The sequence below is a fragment of the Pongo pygmaeus genome, chromosome 5 (assembly GCF_028885625.2).
Source record: "Pongo pygmaeus isolate AG05252 chromosome 5, NHGRI_mPonPyg2-v2.0_pri, whole genome shotgun sequence".
NCBI lineage: Eukaryota > Metazoa > Chordata > Mammalia > Primates > Hominidae > Pongo > Pongo pygmaeus.
This window is the reverse complement of record NC_072378.2, coordinates 28,756,719-28,784,413: the sequence shown is the minus strand read 5'-3', so window position 1 is coordinate 28,784,413 and position 27,695 is coordinate 28,756,719. Positions and strand designations below refer to the sequence as shown.

The window sequence follows — 27,695 nt, the reverse complement described above, 5'->3', positions numbered from 1 at the left end:
GGGACAAGCCGATCTGTAATTCCCTCCTGTCTTCTCTCCCGCTTGGACCTAAATTCCCACGGCGGCGTTTAGGGCTTTTTATCTTCCTGCGTTATGCTCGCGGTTTCCTGGCAACATTTCAAAGCAGAGGTCACCCCATCACAGACCTTTCTCTGGCGGCGGCCAGGCAGGACGGCTCCCTTATAAACCCCGACAGGTGGCTGTCGAGGGGCCGTCCGATAGGGTGACTTGCAGCGGGAGATCCCAGGCCCAGCACGGGACTTTCGATATAACATTCAGTTTTCCTTCTCTCAGCGCAGCCGAGAAACAATATCCAGTATAGCGAGTTCAAAATTAAGTTCGGTAAGATATGCTTCGTGGCACGACCGACAATAGTAACAGGTCATAGAAATATTTTGGCCCACACCGAGCGTGGGGGGGTGTAGCTCAGTGGTAGAGCGCGTGCTTAGCATGCACGAGGCCCCGGGTTCAATCCCCGGCACCTCCAGTTTTCTTTTTTTTTCCCCCCCTTCTCTCCTGGTTGTGTCATTGTTTGCAAAATCATGTCTATCATGTCCACGACTCTCCTCAATTGTTTGTTTTGTTTTGTTTTTGTGGCAGTTCCATTCTGTTTCAATTCTTCAAATTCACATGGAAACCAAGGAAAACAAGCTCCGTTTTGCTTTCAATATTGATGCATTTCTGCTCTAAGGCCTTGACCTGGGTGGCTGTGTCAAGAGATGAAAGACAAAATGAAACAGGTCGGGGAAGCACAGACTGGCAGGATTCCAAAACCCGAAAAACAAGCAAGGCACCAAATTAAGCCCAATCACATTGGTTACATTTCCCAGTATTATCGAAGATCAAGCAAGAAAAAAGACAGAAAACAAATGCGAAACCACAGGTAATTTTTTAAGATTTATTTTAGATCCCTTCTTTTTTGAGCTGTTCCTTGGTCAAGGGACATACCCAGAAAATAGGAAAACTGTCCCACGGATTTCCCCGCCATTCTTCCCATAGCAATCTCTTTTCCCCCATCGGGTGTCTCTTGTTCCTCCGATTTTAGACTTTGTAGGCTTTTTTTTTTTTTTTTTTTGGAGACAGTCTCACTCTGTCTCTCAAGCTGGAGTGCAGAATGCAATGGCGCCATCTCGGTTCACGTGCAAGCTCTGCCTCCCAGGTGCAAGTGATTCTCCTGCCTTAGCCTCCCGAGTAGCTCGAATTACAGGCATGATGCACCGCCATGCCCGGCTAATTTTTTTTTTTTTTCGTTGTTTGTTTTTTTTTTTTTTTTTTAGTGGAGACGGGGGTTTCACCATGTTGGCCAGGCTGGTCTCGAACTCCTGACCTCAAGTGATCCACCCGCCTCTGCCTCCTAAAGTGCCGGGATTCCAGGCGTGAGCCACCAACCCCGGCCTACTTTGTATGCATTTCTTTGACTCGTTGTTATTGTTTCTAACTTTTATTAAAGCATAATGTAAGCTTTGGATCCAAATAGAAGTTCTTTATTGTGTTAAATAAATTGAAGCCTTCGTATCTGGCTGACTTGAAGCAGCACTTAGCTAGTTTTAAAAGATAAGGAAGGGAATCAGAAAACAAAGATACATATCTCCACTCCCTTCTCTTCCCAATTCTAAACGCAGCTCACATTTTGAAGGGCCTCACACATGCATGTGTGAACATCTCAGCATATTAGCGGTGGCAGTTATCTTTAAGGAGTCTGCAGCAACCTTAATTCTTGCCTCCTCAGGAGAAGGAAGAATTCGATTGAGGAGCATAAGGCCAAAGGAGAGACCGGGGCAAGCCTTAGAGCAGGGGTGAAAGATTATTGAAAATATTTAGAGCAGTAATGAAAGGAAGGAAAGTACACTTGGAAGAGGGCCAAGCAGGCGACTTGAGAGACCAAGTGCACGGCTTGACCTCTTGGGGGTCGTAAACGTTGGCATACTTCCTAAATTTTGTTTTATTTCTTCCCACTCCTGAGATCTTATTCGGAAGTGACCGACCACCAGTTTCACGTGTTTTCTATCTGTTAAGAAACTGCCTTTCTCTGGTACCAGCTGTGATCAATTATTTTGAGACGGAGTCCCGCTCTGTCGCCCAGGCTGGAGTGCAGTGGCGCGATCTCGGTTCACTGTAGGCTCCGCCTCCCGGGTTCACACCATTCTCCTGCCTCAGCCTCCAGCTGGGACTACAGGCGCCTGCCACCACGCCTGGCTATTTTTTGTTTGTTTGTTTTTTTGTTTTTTTAGTAAGAGATGGGCTTTCACCATGTTAGTCAGGATGGTCTCGATTTCCTGACCTTGTGATCTGCCTGCCTCGGCCTCCCAGAGTGCTGGGATTACAGGCCTTGAGCCACGGCGCCCGGCTGTGACCAATTATTACTTCAGAGAAACAGTTAACCACCTGACCATCAGCTGATGGTTGCCCAATACCCCTGGTGTGTGTGTGGGGGGGGGACCCCCCTTTCTGCCTTTCTACCTTTGCTTTCTACCTGTGCTTTCTACCTTTCTACCTTTGCTTTCTACCTGTGCTTTCTACCTGTGCTTTCTACCTGTGCTGCCAACTCTAACACGTATTTCCAAGCTTCATACCCACCTCTAGCAAAGAGCCACTCCTGTGCCACCTCTCAGGCCTTGAGGGACAAATATTAATGGCATGGTCTGTCCTCAAAAGGATGGATCAGCAAAGAGGCCTGTGCGCAACCAGAGGATCAGGGCTCTTTCGGTAGCGAATTCTGGGAGCCCAGGTAAATAGAGTATGGACTCCATGCCCAAAGGGACATGCATGACCAGGAAAGGGCCCAGGGCAGAGGCAGCCGTTGCCCACCCAGGATTAAGGGTGTGTGCCCTGAGTGCAAGGGTATATTTGTGCTTAACAATACCCACAATGGTCCTTTCCAGTGCAGTTCTAAGGTAAATCTTTCATGCTGTCTTTTCCAAAATACCGTTTCCTGACTCAGATGTATCTGATTTGGAAATGCAACTTGTACCTGCTGGACAGGACTGACATTAGATTTTGACAATACCTGCAAAATTAATGTAACAAAATAGACTCTGTCAGAGGAAGAATCAGTCTAAACTTTATAGATTTCTTTTTAAAACATATTTATTACAAGTCCCGAAGAGGGCTTTATTTTTCCTTTTCAACATCCTGCTTTTTAGCTTCCTTGGCTCTTTTTGCCCATATGCCAAAGAGCCGAGCATTGGCGCCAAGCATTGGCACCGGCCATGCGGAGACTAGCGAAAGCTTTCTGAAATTCCTCTACTTCTCAAGTGATGACTCGGGCTTTCTCCTTATAGACATTCTTGATGGGCATGACCGGTCCTGTCAGCTGGGTGGCCAATTTCTGTTCTTCAGCAGAACTGTCTCCCCTCTTGGGGGCCGAGGGCTTCCTGGGGAAGAGGATGAGTTTGGAGCAATACTCATTCAGACGCTGCACGTTGGCCTGCAGGGACTCGGTGGACTTGTTCCTGCCTCCTCGGATCCACAGAGATGCCAGTGGTCCGGGCCACCTTATTGTGAATGCCCGCCACCCTGAGCTCCAGGCTGAGGCCTATACCGGCGCGCACTTTGATGTGATACCGCACAGCGGGGCACAGCACGAAGGGCCGGGTGGGGTCCCGACTCTGGGCGCGGGGCGATGCAGCGCCCTTTGGCTTGCCGGGCCTTGATTCTGCAAATCTTCCGGGCCGGCTGGTTGAACCACGTGGCCACACGCTGCTGCCAGTCTTTGTGGAAGTGGGGCTTCAACATCATGCCATTCCTGCTGGGCGCCATGGCTGCCTACGGCCCTCCTACGAAGGAAACACTATAGATTTCTGTAGCAGTGTTACATAGTAAGGTTTTATGGCGAGTTTTGTAGCATAGATCATATTACCTTAGGACTGATGGTAAAGTTTTAGTCTAAGGAAAGCTCTGAAAAATTTGAAAATGTGTAACCACCCAATGAGTTCAGCTTGCCCACTGCCTAGACAGAACCATTTATCAAGACAGGGGCATGCAGAGCAGGATGTGTGGGAGACCCGTTTTATTATTACTCAAATCAGTCTCCCCAAGTGGTTTGGAGTTTTTAAGGATAATTTGGTGGGTAGGGGACCAGTCAGTTGGGAAAGTTGATTAGTCGGGTCAGAGATGAAATCAGAGGGAGTCGAAGCTGTCCTCTTGTGTTGGCTCAATTTCTGGATGGGGGCCACAAGACCAGATGAGCCAGTTTATCGTTATGGGTGGTGCCAGCTGATCCATAGAGTACAGGGGCTGCAAAATATCTCAAGCACTGATCTTCGGTTTTACAATAGTGATGTTATCCCGAGGAGCAATTTGTGGAGGTTTAGAATCTTGCAGCCTCCAGCTGCATGACTCCTAAACCATAATTTATAATCTTGTGGCTAATTTGTTAGTCCTGCGAAAGCAGGCTAGTCCCCAGGCAGGAAGTGGCTTTGTTTTGGAAAGGGCTGCTATTGTCTTTGTTTCAAAGCTAAACTATAAACTAAGTTCCTCCCAAAGTTAGGTCAGCCTACAACCAGGAATGAACAAAGACAGCTTGGAGGTTAGAAGCAAGATGGAATTGGTTAGGTTAGATCTTTCACTGTCTCAGTTGTAATTTTGCGATGGTGTTTTCAAATGTTGATTTAAAGAAGACCATAAATATGTGTTGCTTTCTCAGATTTTGAGAATAAGGACAAAAAGTGTATGTTTTAATGGAAGAATCTTAAGAATTTCACTATTGAAGTGGATTTCTCTGTCCATTAACAGTGCTAAATGTTTTGTATTTCCCAGGTGGGAAAACAAAATCTGCAAGGTTTGAATGATACTTGTTATTAGGTTTTGGTAACAGCTGTTGTACTATTCCCATTGCAATGCTCAATAGCCACACGTGGCATGTCATACCTACCAGTTGGACAGCACAGATATAGAACATTTTCATCATTGTAAAAAGCCCTATTTGACAACACTAACTTAAAGTATTAATCTTTTAGAAGAGAAAGCTTCAGTCCAACCCAAAATTACACAATTTTACTTTTGAAAATATTGTTGAAACACGTTCAATTTTTTAAAATTTTGGAAAACTGAACAAAATCCATTTGTAAATGCCCAAATGGTACTGGAGGTGAAAAACTGAAGCCTTGCTGTATTTTGTTTTTTGGAGGGTTATGATCAACACAAAAGAGAAGATTCAGCCACCCATAGAGCTTCTTGAGAAAAATTTTCTAACAATAATTTTGAAAATTTGGAGTGAATTTGTTCTTGCCATTATTTATGGGTGCTTTCATGTGCTAGGCACATCAAAGTTCTGGAGAATGACTTAGGCACAACCAAATGGCTATCTTGGGAAGACCAAAGTCCTTTGCCATATATGAGAGTTTTGAGATGGCCAATACCTTTCTGTATGGTAGATTCTTGTTTTTGAATATGCCCTCTGGGTTTTCAAAACACAAACTGTTTTTACAATACCTATAGTAGTTATCTAGGGAATATTCTTTAGCTTCAAAAGTTCTATCTTTAGAATGGGCTTCAATATTCATAACAGTTATTTTCCTCTAATCATTAACATTTTCCTATGTTCTATTGTGCTCATGGCAGTTTAAAATACCTTATAATAGCATATAATATGTATGAAAAACCTGAAAATACATGTATATGAACAACCTGAAGCCACATGTACTCTCAGTATACAGGTTAATTCTTAAACCTTCAACAAGGTGTCGTGCTCAAATTGGAACTACATTTGTGCTTCACACAAAGACCTTTCCGTCAATGACTGACTACATGTACGACCATGGTTTTGTAAGACTATAATACCATATTTTTACTGTATCTTTCCTGTGTTTAAGTACACAAATCTGTGTGTTCCACTGCCCTATTCAGTATTCAATACGGTAACATGCTGTAGTGGTTTGTAGCCTAGCAGCAATGGGGTACACCGTATAACCTAGGTGTGGAGTAGGCTATACCATCTAGGTTTGTTTTAAATACTCTAAAATGTTCGCACAGTGATCAAATGGCCTAATGACTAATTTTTCAGATCGTATCCATGAGGTTGATCTGGGCATGACTGTATTAGTCCAGTCATCTGAGTAGATGTTGGCAAAAGGATAGTTTCCGTTACAGAAAATTAAGAAGTTATGGCATATCCAGTAGAAGAGCATACCTTGAATTTGTTTTATTTTTAATTTTTAAAGTTTTAGAGCAGTTTTATAAGATCACATAAGTTCATTTACCATATTCTACCACCATAACTTGATGTAAGCCTGAATGAACATTTTATAAGCTCAGCCTTACTGTATACTAAGTTCAAGCTTACATCAAGTTACGGTGATAGTATATGGTAAGACGTTTTGCCCTGAAAGTCCTTATTTTAAAATATGTATAGTTAAACTGACACATAACAAAGCATGTGAGACAAAAGAAAAGAGACAGCCAGATGGATTTTAGTGAGTTTGAGCTGCCATCCTCTGACTTGCACGCAAGGCCAAAGATGTACTAATCCAACAAGTGCTGCTAAAGGTTTAGGGGAAATAACATTGCTTTTTTATTTCATTTTCCCCCAACAGTTCATTCCATTAATCGTGCTAGGAGGTTTTGACATAAGAATAGGAACACTTTTCTTGGGTTTTGAAGGGCCTTGTATAGTCAAGCAAAGAAGAGCATTGTACAGTCATACAAAGTCTACAGTATGAGGGTGTAGCACAGATATAAGGTACTGGATTATGTATCTTTTTTTTTTTTTTTTTTGAGATGGAGTTTCACTCTTGTTGTCCAGGCTGGAGTGCAAGGTCGCGATCTCAGCTCACTGTAACCTCCGCCTCCCGGGTTCAAGCAATACTCCTGCCTCAGCCTCCCAAGTAGCTGGGATTACAGGCATGCGCCACCATGCCTGGCTAATTTTATATTTTTAGTAGAGACGTAGTTTCTCCATGTTGGTCAGGCTTGTCTCAAACTCCCGACCTCAGGTGATCCGCCTGCCTCAGCCTCCCAAGTGCTGGGATTACAGGACTGAGCCACCACGCCCGGCCATCTGTATTTTTAAAAAATATATTTGTGTGTAAATGTCTGTTATTTTAAAAATCTTGGTGCTATTTAATACTCTGGTTAACTCTTTGGAAGAAAATGGCTAGGTTTGAGCCTGACCTTATTGGTGTAGGCTCACTCACACCTTCAGAATATTGGCATTGATAAAAAATTCAGCTGAATTAAATTTAAAGGAGTTTAATTGAGCAATGAACGGTTTGCAAATCGGGCAGCCCCCAGAATCACAACACATTCAGAGACTCAGCGCAGCCACGTGGTGGAAGATGATTTATAGACCCCCCCTAAAAAAAAAGGCCGAGCGTAGTGGCCCGCGCCTGTAATCCCAGCACTTTGGGAGGCCGAGGCGTGTGGCTCACGAGGTCAGGAGTTCAAGACAAGCCTGACCAACATGGTGAAACCCCGTCTCTACTAAAAATAAAAAAAATTAGCCGGCTGTGGTGGCATGCTCCTGTAATCCCAGCTACTCAGGAGGCTGAGCCAGGAGAATTGCTTGAACCCGGGAGGCAGAGGTTTCAGTAAGCCAAGATCGAGCCACTGCACTCCAGCCTGGGCAACAGAGCAAAACAGCAAAACTTCTCAAAAAAAAAAAAAAAAAAAAAAGAATGACATGGAAATTGGAAGTGAGGTACGGAATGGCCGGATGGGTTACAGCTCGGTTTTTGCCTTATTTGAACACAGTTTGAACACTCAGCAGTGTATGAATGGTTGAATTACAGCCACTGGGATTGGCCAAGACTCAGTTATTGTTATAGGCACATATTCCTAAGTTAGGTTTTCAATCTTGTCTACCCATTAAACTAGGTTGCAATTCCTCCACAAGGACCCAAATATAGAAGTATGGAATCTTTCTCAGGCCGTATTTAGTTTGCTTTAACAGCATTATCCACAGATTATGGTGCAGTGGATTCAGCTGATATTCAGGGGTGCTGACTAGTTTTCAATTAAGACAAGTGAAGAGAGACAGAACTCTGTTCCAGATAGTGGATGTCTAGGTAATTCAGATAATCCCCCTGGTAAAGACAATAATAAAGCCGGATGATATATAAAAATAATTATTAAAGCATTAAAAATATAATAAACTAGTAATCAATTACCTGCTGAGTTTCAGTAAAAGAAACAAACCCAGAGAAGTGAATCCAGCAGTTGGGACCCCTTTTGCCCTGGCAACATTTGTAATCTGGATGTAGAGGCCAAGAGACTTATCTATGTTTCTGATAGCCTCATAGGGTTAGAGGAACAAAAACAGAAACCTAGGGCTGCCCAAAGTGGCGACATTGGTGATCATGCACTCCCCCGATGCTGCTTTCTAGGAGTAAAGGGGGACTGTAAGTAAACGTGCTCACCCATAAACTGCAGTTTGGCTTACCATCATCTGGGTAGCCCATAAGACCCCAAACCTTGACACTGGTTTAAGGTGGGCTGTATTTCAGCACATCTAGGTTTCTGAAGATGCAAAGGAAAATCCTCTCTGAAGGAATAAAACTTTAACCTAGACTTCACATTATTTCTAGAAATATTTTTTTCAAATACAAAACCCAGCATACAAATATGTGCATACACAGGAACAAACAAGTGTCCGTGAAAATCAACAGAAACAACAGACACAAGAAAAGAGGAAGAAAGAGAAAAAGAAATGACAGATACCAGAAATAGAATCTACTAAACTTCAGATTTGGAAATTATCAGACAAGGGTGTAACAAAAGTGCTTACTATATTCAGAGAAACAACAGCTAATCTAAAAAATTTAAGGAGCAAATTGAAAAATATAAAAACTGACAAAGTAGATCTAAAAAACCAAAATTTATTTGTAATTGAAATATAACCAAAATTTAAGAACTTGAAGGGTATATTAACAACAAACTTAACACAACTGAAAAGAGTATTAGTGAAGTGGAAAATAATTTAGAAGAAATTATTCAGAACAGGCTGGGCGTGGTGGCTCACGTCTGTAAACCCAGCACTTTGGGAGGCTGAGGCGGGTGGTTCACGAGGTCAGGAGATCGAGACCACCCTGATAACTCGGTGAAACCCCATCTCTACTAAAAATATAAAAAATTAGCCAGGTGTAGTAGCAGGCACCTGTAGTCCCAGCTACTTGGGAGGCTGAGGCAGGAAAATGGCATGAACCCAGGAGGCGGAGCTTGCAGTGAGCCGAGATCGCACCATTTTACTCCAGCCTGGGCAACAGCGAGACTCTGTCTCAAAAAAAAAAAAATTATTCAGAACAAAGTATAGAGATACAAAATAATGGTATTAATAGAAGAGAGGATAAGGAGATCTACTATATATTTAATTAGAATCTTTAATTGATGAAAGACAATAGAGCAGAGGCAATATTTGAATAAATAATAACTGAGATATATAAGACATGGAGAAATGCCACCTACATTCCCTCTCAAAGAAGGACTCATTTGCCTTAGTTGTTTGGAGTGCTGCCAGTGTTCTAGGGTTTATCTCAGGTGCAGAGAGTTGATTCTCCCAAAAGCACACCCTTCCTGGGATGATGCACCTTCAACAATTGATTTCAGTGGAGTAAAAAGATTTGTTGTTTTGGCACCACAGGAGTATAGGCCATATGTAATCCAGTGCTCCCTGTGGTGTTGGTTGAGACTTTGGCAGGTCTGCATCTCAGCTTAACTCACTTTTCCTGTTTGACAGCCTCATTCACAGTGCTCAGACCATGGAAGTATTTTGTGTTAGAAAAAGGACAGTTGGCTGGGCATGGTGGCTCATGCCTGTAATCCCAGCACTTTGGGAGGCCGAGGTGGGAGGATCACTTGAGGTCAGGAGTTTGAGACCAGCCTGGCCAATATGGCAAAACCCCTTCTCTACTAAAAATACAAAAAATTAGCCAGGCGTAGTGACAGGCACCTGTAATCCCAGCTACTTGGGAGTCTGAGACAGGATAATCACTGGAACCTGGGAGGTGGAGGTTGCAGTGAGCTGAGATTGCGCTATTGCAATCCAGCCTGGGTGACAGAGCAAGCCTCCATCTCAAAAAAAAAAAAAAAAAAAAAGGGCAATTGTCAAAAGTAAGAAGCTATAGTAGGGGGTCAGAACTATAAATAAATACTATCAGGGCTCAGGTCTAAGGGGGGAAATATTTTATTCTCTTATTTTTTGTACTTTAAGTTCTAGGGTACATGTGCACAATGTGCAGGTTTGTTACATATGTATACACGTGCCATGTTGGTGTCCTGCACCCATTAACTTGTCATTTACATTAGGTATTTCTCCTAATGCTATCCCTCCCTGCTAACCCACCCCACGACAGGCCCTGGTGTGTGATGTTCCCCTTCCTGTGTCCAAGTGTTCTCATTGTTCAATTACCCCCTATGAGTGAGAACATGCAGGGTTTGGTTTTCTGTCCTTGTTATAGTTTGCTAAGAATGATGGTTTCCAGCTTCATCCATGCCCCTACAAAGGACATGAACTCAACCTTTTTTATGGCTGCATAGTATTCCATGGTGTATATGTGCCACATTTTCCTAATCCAGTCTATCATTGATGGACATTTGGGTTGGTTCCATGTCTTTGCTATTGTGAATAGTGCTGCAATAAACATATGTGTGCATGTGTCTTCATAGCAGCATGATTTATAATCCTTTGGGTATATACCCAGTAATGGGATTCCTGAGTCAAATGGTATTTCTAGTTATAGATCCTTGAGGAATCATCACACTGTCTTCCACAACGGCTGAACTAGTTTACATTCCCACCAACAGTGTAAAAGCATTCCTATTTCTCCACATCCTCTCCAGCACCTGTTGTTTCCTGACTTTTTAATGATCACCATTCTAACTGGTGTGAGATGGTATCTCATTGTGGTTTTGATTTGCATTTCTCTGATGACCAGTGATGATAAGCATTTTTTCATGTGTCTTTTGGCTGCATAAATGTCTTCTTTTGAGAAGTGTCTGTTCATATCCTTTGCCCACTTTTTGATGGGGTTGTTTGATTTTTTCTTGTAAATTTGTTTAAGTTCTTTGTAGATTCTGGATATTAGCTCTTTGTCAGATGGGTAGAGTGCAAAAATTTTCTCTCATTCTGTAGGTTGCTTGTTCACTCTGTTGGTAGTTTCTTTTGCTGTGCAGAAGCTCTTTAGTTTAATAAGATCCCATTTGTCTATTTTGGCTTTTGTTGCCATTGCTTTTGGTGTTTTAGTCATGAAGTCCTTGTCCATACCTATGCCCTGAATGGTATTGCCTAGGTTTTCTTCTAGGGTTTTTATGGTTTTAGGTCTAACATTTAAGTCTTTAATCCATCTTGAATTAATTTTTGTATAAGGTTTAAGGAAGGGATCCAGTTTCGGCTTTCTACATATGGCTAGGCAGTTTTCTCAGCACCATTTATTAAATAGGGAATCCTTTCCCCATTTCTTGTTTTTGTCAGGTTTGTCAAAGGTCAAATGGTTGTAGATGTGTGGTATTATTTCTGAGGGCTCTGTTCTGTTCCATTGGTCTATATATCTATTTTGGTACCAGTACCATGCTGTTTTGGTTACTGTAGCCACATAGAATAGTTTGAAGTCAGGTAGCGTGATGCCTCCAGCTTTCTTGTTTTTGCTTAGGATTGTCTTAGCAATGCAGGCCCTTTTTTGGTTCCATATGAACTTTAAAGTAGTCTTTTCCCATTCTGTGAAGAAAGTCATTGGTAGCTTGATGGAGATGGCATTGAATCTATAAATTACCTTGGGCAGTAGGGCCATTTTCATGATATTGATTCTTCCTATCCATGAGCGTGGAATGTTCTTCCATTTGTTTGTGTCCTCTTTTATTTTGTTGAGCAGTGGTTTGTAGTTCTCCTTGAAGAGGTTCTTCACATCCCTTGTAAGTTGGATTCCTAGGTATTTTATTCTCTTTGTAGCAATTGTGAATGGGAGTTCCCTCATGATTTGGCTCTCTGTTTGTCTGTTATTGGTGTATAGGAATGCTTGTGATTTTTGCACATTGATTTTGTATCCTGAGACTTTGCTGAACTTGCTTATCAGCTTAAGGAGATTTTGGACTGAGATGATGGGGTTTTCTAAATATACAATCATGTCATCTGCAAACAGGGACAATTTGACTTCCTCTTTTCCTAATTGAATACCTTTTATTTCTTTCTCTTGCCTGATTGCCCTGGCCAGAACTTCCAACACTATGTTGAATAGAAGTGGTGAGAGAGGGCATCCCTGTCTTGTGCCAGTTTTCAAAGGGAATGCTTCCAGTTTTTGCCCATTCAATATGATATTGGCTGTGGGTTTGGCACAAATAGCTCTTATTATTTTGAGATACGTCCCATCAATACCTAGTTTATTGAGAGTTTTCAGCATGAAGGGCTGTTGAATTTTGTTGAAGACCTTTTCTGCATTTGTTGGGATAATCACGTGGTTTTTGGCTTTGGTTCTGTTTATGTTATGGATTACATTTATTGATTTGCGTATGTTGAACCAGCCTTGCATCCCAGGGATGAAGCCAACTTGTTCTTGGTGGATAAGCTTTTTGATGTGCTGCTCGATTTGGTTTGCCTGTATTTTATTGAGGATTTTCGCATCGATGTTCATCAGGGATATTGGTCTAAAATTCTCTTTTTTTTGTCATGTCTCTGCCAGGCTTTGGTATCAGGATGATGCTTGCCTCATAAAATGAGTTAGGGATGGGTCCCTCTTTTTCTGTTGTTCGGAATAGTTTCAGAAGAAATTGGACCAGCTCCTCTTTGTACCTCTGGTAGAATTCTGCTGTGAATCCGTCTGGTCCTGGACTTTTTTTGGTTGGTAGGCTATTAATTATTGCCTCAATTTCAGAGCCTGTTACTGGTCTATTCAGGGATTCAACTTCTTCCTAGTTTAGTCTTAGGAGGGTGTATGTGTCCAGGAATTTATCCATTTCTTCTAGATTTTCTAGTTTATTTGCATAGAGGTGTTTATAGTATTCTCTGATGGTAGTTTGTATTTCTGTGGGATCGGTGGTGATATCCCCTTTATCATTTTTCATTGCATCTGTTTGATTAGTCTCTATTTTCTTCTTTATTAGTCTTGCTAGCGGTCTATCAATTTTGTTGATCTTTTCAAAAAGCCGGCTCCTGGATTCATTGATTTTTTTGAAGGGTTTTTGTGTTTCTATCTCCGTTGTGCTCTGATCTTAGTTGTGTCTTGCCTTCTGCTAGCTTTTGAATGTGATTGCTCTTGCTTCTCTAGTTCTTTTAATTGTGATGTTAGGACGTCAATTTTAGATCTTTCCTGCTTTCTCTTATGGGCATTTAGTGCTATAAATTTCCCTCTACACACTGCTTTAAATGTGTCCCAGAGATTCTGGTATGTTGTGTCTTTGTTCTCATTGGTTTCAAAGAACATCTTTATTTCTGCCTTCATTTTGTTATTTACCCAGTAGTCATTCGGGAGCAAGTTGTTCAGTTTCCATGTACTTGTGCGGTTTTGAATGAGTTTCTTAATCCTGAGTTCCAATTTGATTGCACTGTGGACTGAGAGACAGTTTGTTGTGATTTCTGTTCTTTTACATTTGCTGAGGAGTGCTTTACTTCCAACTTTGTGGTCAATTTTGGAATAGGTGTGATGTGGCGCTGAGAAGAATGTATATTCTGTTTATTTGTGGTGGAGAGTTCTGTAGATGCCTATTAGGTCCGCTTGGTCCAGAGCTGAGTTCAAGTCCTGGATATCCTTGTTAACCTTCTGTCTCGTTGATCTGTCTAATATTGACAGTGGGGTGTTAAAGTCTCCCATTATTATTGTGTGAGAGTCTAAGTCTCTTTGTAGGTCTCTAAGGACTTGCTTTATGAATCTGGGTGCTCCTGTATTGGGTGCATATATATTCAGGATAGTTAGCTCTTCTTGTTGAATTGATCCCTTTACCATTATGTAATGGCCTTCTTTGTCTCTTTTGATCTTTGTTGGTTTAAAGTCTGTTTTATCAAAGACTAGGATTGCAACTCCTGCTTTTTTTTGCTTTATATTTGCTTGGTAGATCTTCCTCCATCCCTTTATTTTGAGCCTGTGTGGCTCTGCATGTGAGATCGGTCTCCTGAATACAGCACACTTGTTGGGTCTTGACTCTTTATCCAATTTGCCAGTCTGTGTCTTTTAATTGGGGCATTTAGCCCATTTACATTTAAGGTTAATATTGTTATGTGTGAATTTGATCCTGTCATGATGTTAGCTGGTTATTTTGCCCATTAGTTGATGCAGTTTCTTCCTAGCATCGATGGTCTTTACAATTTGGCATGTTTTTGCAGTGGCTGGTACCAGTTGTTCCTTTCCATGTTTAGTGCTTTCTTCAGGAGCTCTTGTAAGGCAGGCCTGGTGGTGACAAAATCTCTCAGCATTTGCTTGTCTGTAAAGGATTTTATTTCTTCTTCACTTATGAAGCTTAGTTTCGCAGGATATGAAATTCTAGGTTGAAAATTCTTTTCTTTAAGAATGTTGAATATTGGCCCCCACTCTCTTCTGGCTTGTAGAGTTTCTGCCAAGAGATCTGCTGTTAATCTGATGGGCTTCCCTTTGCGGGTAACCCAACCTTTCTCTCTGGCTGCCCTTAACATTTTTTCCTCATTTCAACCTTGGTGAATCTGACAATTATGTGTCTTGGGGTTGTTCTTCTCGAGGAGTATCTTTGTGGTGTTCTCTGTATTTCCTGAATTTGAATGTTAGCCTGCCTTACTAGGTTGGGGAAGTTCTCCTGGATAATATCCTGCAGAGTGTTTTCCAACTTGGTTCCATTCTCTCCGTCAGTGTCAGGTACACCAATCAGACGTAGATTTGGTCTTTTCACATAGTCCCACATTTCTTGGAGGCTTTGTTTGTTTCTTTTTAGCCTTTTTTATTTTATTTATTTATTTATTCATTTTTTGAGACACAGTCTTGCTGTGTCACCCAGGCTGGAGTGCAGTGGTGCGATCTTGGCTCACTGCAAGCTCCGCCTCCCGGGTTCACGCCATTCTGCTGCCTCAGCCTCCCAAGTAGCTGGGACTGCAGGCGCCCGCCACCATGCCCAGCTAACGTTCTGTATTTTTAGTAGAGACAGGGTTTCACCTGTTAGCCAGGATGGTCTCGATCTCCTGACCTCGTGATCCGCCCGCCTGGGCCTCCCAAAGTGCCGGGATTACAGGCGTGAGCCACCGCGCCCAGCCTCTTTTTACCCTTTTTTCTCTAAATTCTCTTCTCGCTTCATTTCATTAATTTGATCTTCAATCACTGATACCCTTTCTTCCACTTGATGGAATCGGCTACTGAAGCTTGTACATGTGTCACATAGTTCTCGTGCCATGATTTTCAGTTCCATCAGGTCCTTTGAGGTCTTCTCTACACTGTTTATTCTAGTTAGCCATTTGTCTAATCTTTTTTGAAGGTTTTTAGCTTCCTTATGATGGGTTCAAACCGCCTCCTTTAGCTCAGAGAAGTTTGTTATTACTGACCTTCTGAAGCCTACTTCTGTCAGTTCATCAAAGTCATTCTCCATCCAGGTTTGTTCCATTGCTGGCGAGGAGCTGCGATCCTTTGGAGGAGAAGAGGTGCTCTGGTGTTTAGAATTTTGAGCTTTTCTGCTCTGGTTTCTCTCCATCTTTGTGGTTTTATTTGCCTTTGGTCTTTGATGATGGTGACCTACAGATGGGGTTTTGGTGTGGATGTCCTTTTTGTTGATGTTGATGCTATTTCTTTCTGTTTGTTAGTTTTCCTGCTAACTGTCAGGTCTCTCAGCTGCAGGACTGTTGGAGTTTGCTAGAGGTCCACTCCAGACCCTGTTTGCCTGGGTATCACCAGCGGAGGCTGCAGAACAGCAGATACTGCAGAACAGCAAATATTACTGCCTGATCCTTCCTCTGGAAGCTTCGTCTCAGAGGGGTACCTGGCTGTATGAGGTGTCAGTCGGCCCCTACTGGGAGGTGTCTCCCAGTTAGGCTACACAGGGGTCAGGGACCCACTTGAGGAGGCAGTCTGTCCCTTCTTAGAGCTCAAACTCCGTGCTGGGAGAACCACTGCTCTCTTCAGAGCTGTCAGACAGCGACGTTTAAGTCTGCAGAAGTTTCTGCTGCCTTTTGTTCAGCTATGCCCTGCCCCCCAGAGGTGGAGTCTACAAAGGCAGGCACGCCTCCTTGAGCTGTGGTGGGCTCCACCCAGTATGAGCTTCTGGGCCACTTTCTTTACCTACTCAAGCCTCAGCAATGGCAGACCCCCTCCCCCAGCCAGGCTGCCACCTCGCTGTTCGATCTCGGACTGCTGCTGTAGCAGTGAGCAAGGCTCTGTCGGCATAGGACCCACTGAGCCAGGCTCGGGGTATAATCTCCTGGTGTGCCATTTGCTAAGACCGTTGGAAAAGTGCAGTATTAGGGCAGGAGTATCCCGATTTTCCAGGTACAGTCTGTCACAGTTTCCCTTGGCTAGGAAAGGGAAATCCCCCGACCCTTGCGCTTCCCAGGTGAGGCGATGCTCCGCCCTGCTTCAGCTCACCCTCCATGGGCTGTACCCATTGTCCAACCAGTCCCAGTGAGATGAACCAGTTACCTCAGTTGGAAATGCAGAAATCACCCATCTTCTGCGGCGATCACACTGAGAACTGCAGACCTGAGCTGTTCCTATTCGGCCATCTTGTTTTCATTCTATTTTATTCTCTTCTAACGGGGGATTTCTTTTTTTTTTTTTTTTTGAGATGCAGTCTCACTCTGTCCCCCAGGCTGGAGTGCAGTGGCACAACCTCGGCTCCTGGGCTCAAGTGATTCTTCTGCCTCAGCTTCCCAAGTAGTTGGGACTACAGGTGGGTACCACCATGCCTAGCTAATTTTTGTATTTTTAGTAGAGCCAGGGTTTCACCATGTTGGCCAGGCTGGTCTCAAACTCCTGACCTCGTGATCCACACACCTTGGTCTCCGAAAGTGCTGGGATTACAGGTGTGAGCCACCACGCCCCACAGTAGTGTTTCCATTTCAGTTCTGATTTTAGTAACTTGAATCATCCCTCCCTTATCTTGGTCAATCTAGTTTAGGGTTTGACCATTTTATTTACCTTTTTAAGAAATAAATATTTTATTTATTCATTGTTTTTCTATTTCATTAGTTTCCACTCTAATCTTTATTTCTTTCCTTCCTCTTGCTTTAGCTTTAGTTTGTTCGTCTTTTTCCAGTGTCTTACAATGTAAGGGCTATTGATTTGAGATCTTTTGTCTTTCCTAACATAAACATTTCCAGCTATAAATTTACTTCTTAGCACTGTTTTAGCTGTATCCAGTACATTTTGATAGGTTGTGCTGTTGTGCACTCTTTTTTTTTTTTTTTTTTTTTTTTTGAGACCTAGTCTCACTCTATCACCCAGGCTGGAGTGCAGTGGCACATTCTCAGCTCACTGCAACCTCACCTTCCCAGGTTCAAACGATTCTCATGCCTCAGCCTCCCCAGTAGCTGGGATTACAGACATGTGCCACCACACCTAGCTAATTTTTTATATTTTCTTGTAGAGACAGGGTTTTGCTATGTTGACTAGGCTGGCCTCCAACTCCTAGCCTCAAGTGATTCGCCTGCCTTGGCCTCCCAAAGTGCTGGGATTACAGGCATGAGCCACCACACCTGACTGAACTTTTTTATTTATCTGAACGTATTTAAATTGTTTTAAATCAAAGTAAAACACGTAACGTTAAATTTATCATCTTAACCATTTTTAAGTGTACAGTTTAGTAGTATTAAGTATATTCACATTGTTATGCAACAGATCTCTGGAACACTTTCATCTTTCAACACTGAAACTCTATGCCCAACAAACACTAATTCTCCTCTCCCTTCCAGCCAGTCCTTGGCAACCACCTTTCTACTTTCTGTTTCTATAAATTGTGTCTACTTTAGATACTTCTTATTAGTGGAATCATACAGTGTCTGTTCTTTTGTGACTGGCTTACTTCCCTTGCCATAATGTCCTCAAGATTTATCTATTATTGCAGTATGTGATAGGATTTCCTTCTTTTTTAAGGCTATGTAATATTTTTCCGTTGTATGTATATACCTCATTTTGTATATCCATTCATCTGTCAATTGACATTTGTTTTCCTTTTACCTCTTGGCTAGTGTGAATAATGCTACAGATATCTCTTTAGGATCCTACTTTTAATGCTTTTGAATTCTTTTGAAACCCCTGCAGAAGTAGGATTGCTGGATTATATGGGAATCATAATTTTAATTTTGTGAAGAAACCCTGTGTTGGGAAAACTCTCACCAGCCATTTTCCTCTAGTCTCACACCACAATAATCATCAACATAGAAGACTACTGTGGCCAAATGTGTGAAGGTTTTTCCCCACACATCAAGCAGCAGACACCAGCTAGGTGTCCTCCAATTCAGTTCTGACACTGTCTACCTGAAGGTAATGTCAGTTCCTACAGGTTGGGGGCTCAGTCCCCAAGACTTCCCCCTATAGCCTCAGATACCAGTTGCAAGTCTGGGTCTCTGGGACTTCTTGACTGACTGGTTTCAATTTGGGGTTCCTACAACCTCCTCTTTGGGTTAAGTTAATTTGCTGGAGTGGCTCACAGAACTCAGGGAAAATTTACATTTACCAGTTTATTATAAAGGACACAGATTAATAGACTGGTAGGGCAAGGTATGGTGGAAGGGGTATGGAGCTTCCATGCCCTCCCTGGGCATGCCACCTTCCAGCAACCTCCACGGGTTCAGCTATCTGGAGGCCTTTGAACCCAGTCTTCTTGGGTTTTTATGGAAACATTCCTTCCTCCAAGGTATGAGACTGACCCTCCCAGGGGAGGAGGGTCTTAAGACCCATAATGAAAAAGATGGGGTAATATTAGAGTTCTGCACTGGGGCAGGTGAAAGGAAGGCAGGAGGTAGATTCTGTTCCTTGAGGCCTGCCCCTGAGGCCTAACACACACAACATTATAACAAAAGACTGTAACAAGGGAGATGGAAGTTATGAACCAGTAACTGTGGATGAAAACCTATAACTTGTATATATACATGTATATATATATGTATATAGACCACGAACTCCACACTGTTTTTCATAATGGCTGCACCATTTTACATTTCTGCCAACAGTGCACACATTTCCAATTTCTGCATATCCTCTCCAACACTTGTTATTTTCTATTCTTTTCATAGGGCCATCCTAACAGATGTGAGATTATATTTCATTATGATTTTGATTTGTATTTCTCTAATGATTAGTAATGTTGAGCATTTTTTCATATGCTTATTGGCTATTTGTATGTCTTTTTTCAAGAAATGTTTATTAAAGTCTGTTGCCCATTTTAAAATCAGGTTATTTGTTTTTTGTTGTTGTTGAGTTGTAGAAGTTCCTTATATACGCTGGATATTAACCCTTTATCAGTTGCAAACATTTTCCTCCTGTTCTATAGGTTGTGTTTTCACTTTTTGGATTGTTTCCTTTGATGTGCGGAAGTTTTTAAGTTTGGTGTGGTCCCATTTGTCTATTTTTGCTTTTGTTGTCTGTGTTCTTCGTGGCCTCTCCAAGAAATCACTGTCAAATCCAATGTCCAGAAGCTTTTCCTCCATGTTTTCTTCGAGGAGTTGTATAGTTTTTGGTCTTATGTTTAGGTCTTTAACCCATTTTGAATTTTTTTTTGTATATGTATAAAGATAAGGTCCAATTCATTATTTTGCATGTAGATAATCACTTTTTCCAATACTGTTTATTGAAGGATCTGTCCTTTCTCCACTGTGTAGTCTTGGCATCATTGTCAAAATTATTCATCCATATATGCAAGGATTTATTTCTGGGCTCTCTGTTCCATTAGTCTATATACTTGTCTTTATGTCAGTAATACAACCATCTTTTTTTTTTCAGACGGAGTCTTGCTCTGTCACCTGTCACCCAGGCTAGAGTGCATTGGCACGATCTCGGCTCACTGCAACCTCTGCCTGCCGGGTTCAAGCAATTCTCCTGCCTCAGCCTCCCGAGTAGCTGGGACTACAGGCACGTGCCACCATGCCTAGCTAATCTTTTGTATTTTTAGTAGAGACGGGGTTTTACCATGCTGGCCAGGCTGGCCTTGAACTCCTGACCTTGTCATCCACCCACCTTGGCCTCCCAAAGTGCTGGGATTACAGGCATGAGCCACCGCGCCTGGCCCCTACAACCCTCTTGATTAGTGTTGCTTTGTAGTATGGTTCAAAATCAGGAAGAATGAGTTCTACAACTTTGTTCTTTTTCAAGATTGTTTTGGCTATTCAGGTTCCCTGGAGATTCCATATGAGTCTTAGGATGATTTTTTTTCTATATTTTCCTATTTCTGCAAAATTGCCATTGAGTTTTTAATAAGAATGCTATTGAATCTGTAGATGACATTGGATAATATGTACTTATTCACAGTATTAAAGTCTTCCACTCCACAAGCACAGGATGCCTTTCCATTTATTTGTATCTTGTCTGATTTCTTTTAGCAATGTTTTGTAGTTTTTCCTGCACAAGTCTTTTACCTCCTTGGTTCAGTTTATGCCTAAATATTTTATTCTTTTTGGTGCTATAGTAAATGGGATTGTTTTCTTAATTTTCTTTTCAGGTTGGTCATTGCTAGTTTGTAGAAATGCAACTGATTTTTGTATGTTCATTTTATACCCTGCTACTTTTCTAAAGTTGTTTATTAGTTGTAACAGGTTTTTTTTGTGTGTGTGGGAAGGTCTTCAGGGTTTCCACATATAAGATCATGTCATCTGTAAACAGATAATTTTAGTTTTCTTTTCCAATTTGGATGACTTTTGTTTCTTTCTTTCGTTCTTTCCTTCCTTTTCTTTTCTTTCAAGACGGGGTCTGGCTCTGTCCCCATGCTGGAGTACAATGGTGTGATCTCAGCTCATCGCCACCTCCGCCTCCTGGGTTCAAGTGAACCCTGCCTCAGCCTCCCAAGTAGCTGGGATTACAGGTGCATGCCATCATGCCCGGCTAGTTTTTGTAGTTTTTTGTGGTTATGGGGTTTCACCATGTTGCCTAGGCTGGTCTTGAACACCTGGGCTCAAGCAATGCACCCTCTCGGCCTCCCAAAGTGCTGGGATTACAGGCTGTAGCCAGCGCACTGGGGCTCTGTTTCTTGTCTAATTGCTCTGAGTAGGACTTCTAGTGCTATATTGAACAGTAGTGGTGAGAGTAAGCATCCTTGCCTTGTTCTAGATCTTAGAGGAAAAGCTTAAGGCCACCGAATATATTACCTGTGGGCTTTTCATGTATGGCTTTTATTAAGTTGAGGTAGTTGAGGTAGTTTCATTCTATTCTAGTTTGCTGAGTGCTTTTTTCTTTTCTTTTTTTTTTTTTTTTTTTTGAGTCGGAGTTTTGCTCCATCGCCCAGGCTGGAGTGCAGTGGCGCGATCTCGGCTCACTGCAAGGTCCGCCTCCCGGGTTCACGCCATTCTCCTGCCTCAGCCTCCCGACTAGCTGGGACTACAGGCACCCGCCACCACGCCCGGCTAATTTTTTTCATTTTTTTTAGTAGAGACGGGGTTTCACCGTGTTAGCCAGGATGGTCTCGATCTCTTGACCTCGTGATCCGCCCGCCTCGGCCTCCCAAAGTGCTGGGATTACAGGCGTGAGCCATCATGCCCAGCCACTGAGTGGTTTTTTCATAAAAGTGTGTTGAATTTTGTTGAATCCTTTCTGTATCTCAATTGAGATGATATGTGATTATTGCCATTCATTTTATTAATATGGAGTATTGTATAACCCTGGATATTTCGCTCCCAAGAGTGCTAATCCTCTGACATTAGTCTTTGTGGTAATGCAGTTTTGGGTATGCCCCCAGTCACCCTGGGAGGACAGTGGTGCTGGCAATGTTTTTTTTCACTCTTTTTCTGACCACACCCTACTGTTATGTTTCAGTTATTGCTGACCAGTTGTTGTATTGTTTTCAGCAATGCCCTGAGGTATAAATTCCTCTATGAACAAATCCAATCAAAATGTAGCTCCTTAAATGGAATAGTTTCTGATGTAAGTATTTGATATTTGTCCTGATCCCAAAAGGGTTCCTCCTAACTGTCTTATTTCCTGATCCTCTCCTGCATACTAGCCAGACTACAGTTTAAGATCTATCTTTCTTAGATTCACAGATTTCCTCCCAATTACCTTTCATCAAAATCTCCACCATTCTTGAGAATGCCCTTAGCTTTCAACTTCTCTATTCTCTGTTACAAATTAAATCAGTTATTTTGGGAAAGGATTGGAAGCTATCTACTTTTTGGCTCATTTTTTCTTCTTCTTCTCCTCCGCCTCCGCCTCCGCCCCCGCCCCCGCCCCCGCCCCCGCCCCCGCCTCCTCCGCCTCCTCCGCCTCCTCCGCCTCCTCCTCCGCCTCCTCCTCCGCCTCCTCCGCCTCCTCCTCCTCCTCCTCCTCCTCCTCCTCCTCCGCCTCCTTTTCTTTTCTTCTTCTTCTTCCTCTTCCTTTCTTCTTCTTCGTTCTTCTTCTTTCTTCTCTTTTTTTTTTTTTTTTTTTTTTGAGATGGTGTCTTGCTCTGTCGCCCAGGCTGGAGTGCAGTGGTGCAATCTCAGCTCACTGCAACCTCCACCTCCTGGGTTCAAGCGATTCTCCTGCCTCAGCCTCCATAGTAGCTGGAACTACAGGCGCACACCACCACGCCCAGCTATTTTTTTTTTTGTATTTTTAGTAGAGATGGGTTTTCGCCATGTTGGCCAGGCTGGTCTCAAACTCCTGACCTCAGGTGATCTGCCCACCTTGGCCTCCCAAAGTGCTGGGATTACAGACATGAGCCACCATGCCCGGCTGGCTCACTTCTTTCTATAGGAAAAGTCTCTGAGCTAGGACTCTGGAGCTAGAGGTGGTAACAATTGCATGTTTCTCTTTGTGGAAGAAATGTTCTAGATGATGAACACTCAGTGGATGGAGTGCAGTAGTCTGAAATCCTCTTGGCTTGTATTTCCTGTTTTGAAGCCACTGCCTCACAAGCCGCAGTTAAGAGCTATTAGCACCTTAGTATTCTCAGTGTGCCATGCTCAAGGTAGAGTATTAACTATGTAGGGATGGCGGAAAAGCTTCCTCTCTGCCCACTGAAATTTGCTGAAAATGAAGTGACAAAGGCAGATTAATAAAAGAAAAAGACATACAAAATTTATTTAACACACATAAGCATGGGATAATTGTAGGAGAGTGATTACCCAGTGTCCCAGTGAAGTTCAAATACATATATGCCCTTCTTCATAGGGGAAGGAGAGAAATGAAGCTGATGATTTCGTATTCCTTTTTACAGTGACATTATATTGATGTACCACAGTTTTCTCAAATTGACCCTTTTGTCAGACATTTGGATTGATTCCTTTTTTTTTTTTTTGAGATGGAGTCTCGCTCTGTCTTCCAGGGTAGACTGCAGTGGCATGATCTTGGCCCCAGCCTCCCTAGTAGCTGGGGCTACAGGCATGTGCCACCATGCCCGGCTAATTTTTTGTATTTTAATAGAGACAGGGTTTCATCGTGTTAGCCAGGATGGTCTCGATCTCCTGACCTGGTGATCCACCTGCCTCAGCCTCCCAAAGTGCTAGGATTACAGGCGTGAGCCACCGCACCCGGCCTGGATTGTTTCCTTCTTTTGCTTTACAAATAGAGTTGTGATGAATAGTCATGCATCTATTTTCCTTTTTATTTATTTAGTAGTTATTATTATTATTATTATTATTATTATTATTATTTGAGATGGAGTTTTACTATGTCACCTAGGCTGGAGTGCTGTGGTGCCATCTTGGCTCACTGCAACCTCTGCCTCCTGGGATTCAAGCAATTCTCCTGCCTCAGCCTCTTGAGGAGCTGCAATTACAAGCGCCCGCCACCACACCTGACTACTTTTGTATTTTTAGTAGAGGCAGGGTTTCACCGTGTTGACCAGGCTGGTCTCAAACTTTTGGCCTCAAGTGATTTGCCAGCCTCGGCCATCCAAAGTGTTGAGATTACAGGCGTAAGCCACTGTGCCTGGTCCTTTTTATTTTGATAGTATATATTAGGGATAGCTTTGTAGAAGTGGTATTTGTGGGTTAAAGGGTAAATAATTATACATTTTTTCTAGATACTGCAAATTTTCTGCCCTTGGAATTACACCATTTTCCATTCCCACCAGTACTCTAAGAAAAGACTAATTTCTCGGCAACCTTGACAACAAGGTATGCTATCCAATCTAATTTAGTATGTATTTCACTTATTATGAGTAAAGTCAGGGTATTTGGGGTATCCATCACTTTGAGTATTTATCATTTCTATGTGTTGGTTTCAGGTTATCTCTTCTAGCTACTTTGAAATATACAATACATTGTTGCTAACTATAGTCACCCTACTCTACTATCAACATTAGAGGCTGGCTGTGGTGGCAGGCACCTGTAATCCCAGCTGCTCAGGAGACTGAGGCAGGAGAATCACTTGAACCTGGGAGGTGGAGGTTGCAGTGAGCTGGGATGGTGCCACTGCACTCCAGCCTGGTCAAGAGAGCCAGACTCCAACTCAAAAAAAAAAAAAAAAAAAAAGAACCTATACCTTCTATCTAATTATGTGTTTGTACGCATTGACCAACCTCTCTTTGTACGCAGCTCCAACGCACACACCCTTCCCTGACCCTGGTATCTATGATTCTACTCTCTACCTCCATGAGATCAACTTTTTAAACTCCCACATATGACTGAAAAGATGTGAAATTTGTCTTTCTGTCTCTCGCTTATTTTATTTAACATAATGACCTCCAGTTCCAATTACAATGGATTATATTAATATCTTTCCTAATAATGAGTGATCTTTACACTCCTGGAATAAACCCTACTTGGACATCCTGTATTATTGTTTTAAATGTGCTATTGGATTCTGTTTGCTATTAATTTTATTTAAGATTTAGGCATTACATTTCATATATTTCATATGTGAAATTGACCTGTAGTTTTCATTTTTAGTGCAAACTGAAATGTTTGTGATCAATGTTATACTAACTTTATAAAGTGCTAGTTTCTATGCTTCAAATAATTTAAGTAGCATCATGATTTTTTGATATTTGACAGTTTGGTAGAATTTCTTTGTGAAAGTATTTGAGCTTGGTGCCCTTTTTATTGAGTATACCTGTTAAACTATTTTTCTTAACTGGTGTGTTTAGACTTTCTGTCTCTACAAGGGTTAGTTTGAGTATGCTGCATTTGTCTACAAAATCCACTAAGTTTGCCAGTTATTTGCTAGTTGTGTTATGTTATCTCTGATGATTTCAAAAAAGGTCTTCTGTGTTGATGATTATTTCCTCCAGTTCTAATTTTGTGTATTTGCGCTTATTTTCTCTTTGTCGGGTAGAGGTTTGTCTATTTTGTTGACTTTCAAATATCCAGATTTTTTTATCTTTATTAGTTATAATTTGTTTCTAACTCATTCTCTGAATTTGTCCTTATAACCCTTCCTTCCTCATTCTTTTGGTTTATTTTGTTGTTCATTTATTAGCATCTTGAGCTGTGTTTGATCATTTGTTATTTTTTGTTGTTATCGATATAGGTATGTGAGGAAATAAATTTCCTTCTGATAAATGCTTAGCTCTATCTCACAGATTCTATGTCACATTTGCACTTTTGTCCTTTTCAAGAAATTATGTAATTAAAATTTGTATTTCCTTCTTGACTCGAGTTGTATTATAGCATGCTTTAAAATTTTCAGATGGAAGTGACTTTTATTTTTTATTTTATCAATTTCTAGTTTTATTGCATGATGGTCAGAGAATGATGTTTGTGTTATTTCTATACTTTGGAACTTACTGACGTTTTGTTCTATGGTCCGTTTTCATGAATGTTTCACAGGTACTACAAAAGCATGTGGTGCGGAGAGAGGTATACCGGACCCAAACTCTCTCACCACACTCTTCCCCGTTCCTTGATTATTTCCGGTAAAGCTCCTGAATCCACATTTTTATGGAAAAAAAAAACAAACAAAAAAACCACTTTATTCTTCTTGAATGCGACCCTCTGCAAACTGTTTTTTTTTTTAAATAAAGTATTCAAGTATGATTGACGTCCCTTTAATCTCAGATGGGCTGATAATAGGATTGGATGATTCTATTATTCACCACATCCCCTTATCTTGTCTTTCTGCCCATTTAAGCTCCTCTCCCAGTGTTGGCTGAGACCCTGTGGGTTCCTTGGGCTGGGAGGCAGAAGCCCAGAGCTCGGAGGATGAGGTTGGTGAGCCAGACGCGGCACACGGAGGGCTTGATGAATCGTTCATGCGCGTGTTGAGTGTATACCGCCCTCGTATGGTTTTCTGCCGAATCGGGACCGGACCGAGAGCGGATTCTGCCCGAAAGGGGGCGGGATCTGGAGCGTGCTCCTCTTCCTCGCTCTGCAGTCCTCGCCTCGCTGGGCTCAGCACCCCGGCCGCCGGCAGGACGGAGGCTCGGGTCCAAAGCAGTGGCTGCACCGACACGAACCCGTCTGCGTTTGTCCACCTGTCTTCCCTCGCCATCTGCATCTAATATGGTCTCTAAATGCCTCGCTTTGTACTTTGTGGCTTTCTGGCAGCCCTTTAAAGCAGCGGAGAAAAAGGAGAGAGTCAAGACACGGGAGAAAATGTTTCATCCCGGGTTCTTCTAGTGGTGCCCGGGAAGTGACTCCGGACTGACGAGCAGAAAAATCCCAGGGCCATCAATAGAGGGCCTTCGGTGTAGAATGCTCAGCTGTCAGCAAAGAGGGACGCAAAACCTAAATTTAAGATATAAGAAATAACTAAATAAAATAGACCTTGGCTTGTTACAACTAACTTCAGAAACCTAGCAAAAGGGTCAGGTTCTGATCTTGAATATATTCTCGAGAGAAGTGTTCCGGCACGGGGGTGTAGCTCAGTGGTAGAGCGCGTGCTTAGCATGCACGAGGCCCCGGGTTCAATCCCCGGCACCTCCATTTCTTTTGCTTTTAATTTTTTTCCCATTGCTTTATTTTCCTTGCTTAAACAGAAAGTAACCCTATTTCACAACGGTTTTGCCATTAATATTAGTGCTGTTCCATTTCTACTCCTCAGCCTTGACACAACTCAGGGGGGCTGCCTAAGCAAAAGGTGGAAAAGATGGAGCTGGAAGACAAAGACGGTTCCGGATTCCAAAACTTCAATGGCGTCGCCAAATTGACGAGCTCATTAACCTTTGGAGTATTATTATTTAAAAAGTAGGAAATAAAAGATAAATGTAGAAATATTTAATAAAAGAAAAACGTAAGCTCTCAGACAATTTTCTTTATTACTTTTTTTTTTGAGACGGAGTCTCGCTCTGTCGCCCAGTGGCATGATCTTGGCTCACTGCAAGCTCCGCCTCCCGGGTTTACGCCATTCTCCTGGCTCAGCCTCCCGAGTAGCTGGGACTACAGGCGCCCGCCACCACGTCCGGCTAATTTTTTCTATTTTTTGGTAGAGACGGGGTTTCACCGTGTTAGCCAGGATGGTCTCGATCTCCTGACCTCGTGATCCGCCCGCCTCGGCCTCCCAAAGTGCTGGGATTACAGGCGTGAGCCACCGCTCCCGGCCGATTTCCTTTATTTTTTTTCTGGTCCTTGTTTAGCTATGATCCATCGCAGGCTGAGCCCTGAGAAACGCAAAGCCTTCCAAACTGGGAAATTGAGAAAGTTATTTTCATCAATAATTGTAGAGGCGTCACACTTCTGCCAAATAGCTCCATTGGGAAGCATGCTCTGCTGAAGATCTCAAAGTTCACGGACTAATTTCCACTTTTACTCTGGCTTCACT

General features: G+C 42.4%; 2 non-coding genes and 1 pseudogene across 2 annotated transcripts; 2 read left to right on the top strand and 1 right to left on the bottom strand.

The window, feature by feature from the left end:
• Positions 1-415: 415 nt before the first annotated feature.
• Positions 416-487, top strand: TRNAA-AGC (transfer RNA alanine (anticodon AGC)). Its single transcript has one exon. It is a non-coding gene; the product is annotated as a tRNA-Ala (tRNA).
• A 2,624-nt stretch (positions 488-3,111) lies between these two features.
• LOC129038821 (large ribosomal subunit protein eL13-like) lies at positions 3,112-3,759 on the bottom strand (annotated as a pseudogene).
• Positions 3,760-26,788: 23,029 nt separating this feature from the next.
• TRNAA-AGC (transfer RNA alanine (anticodon AGC)) lies at positions 26,789-26,860 on the top strand. Its single transcript has one exon. It is a non-coding gene; the product is annotated as a tRNA-Ala (tRNA).
• Positions 26,861-27,695: the final 835 nt, after the last annotated feature.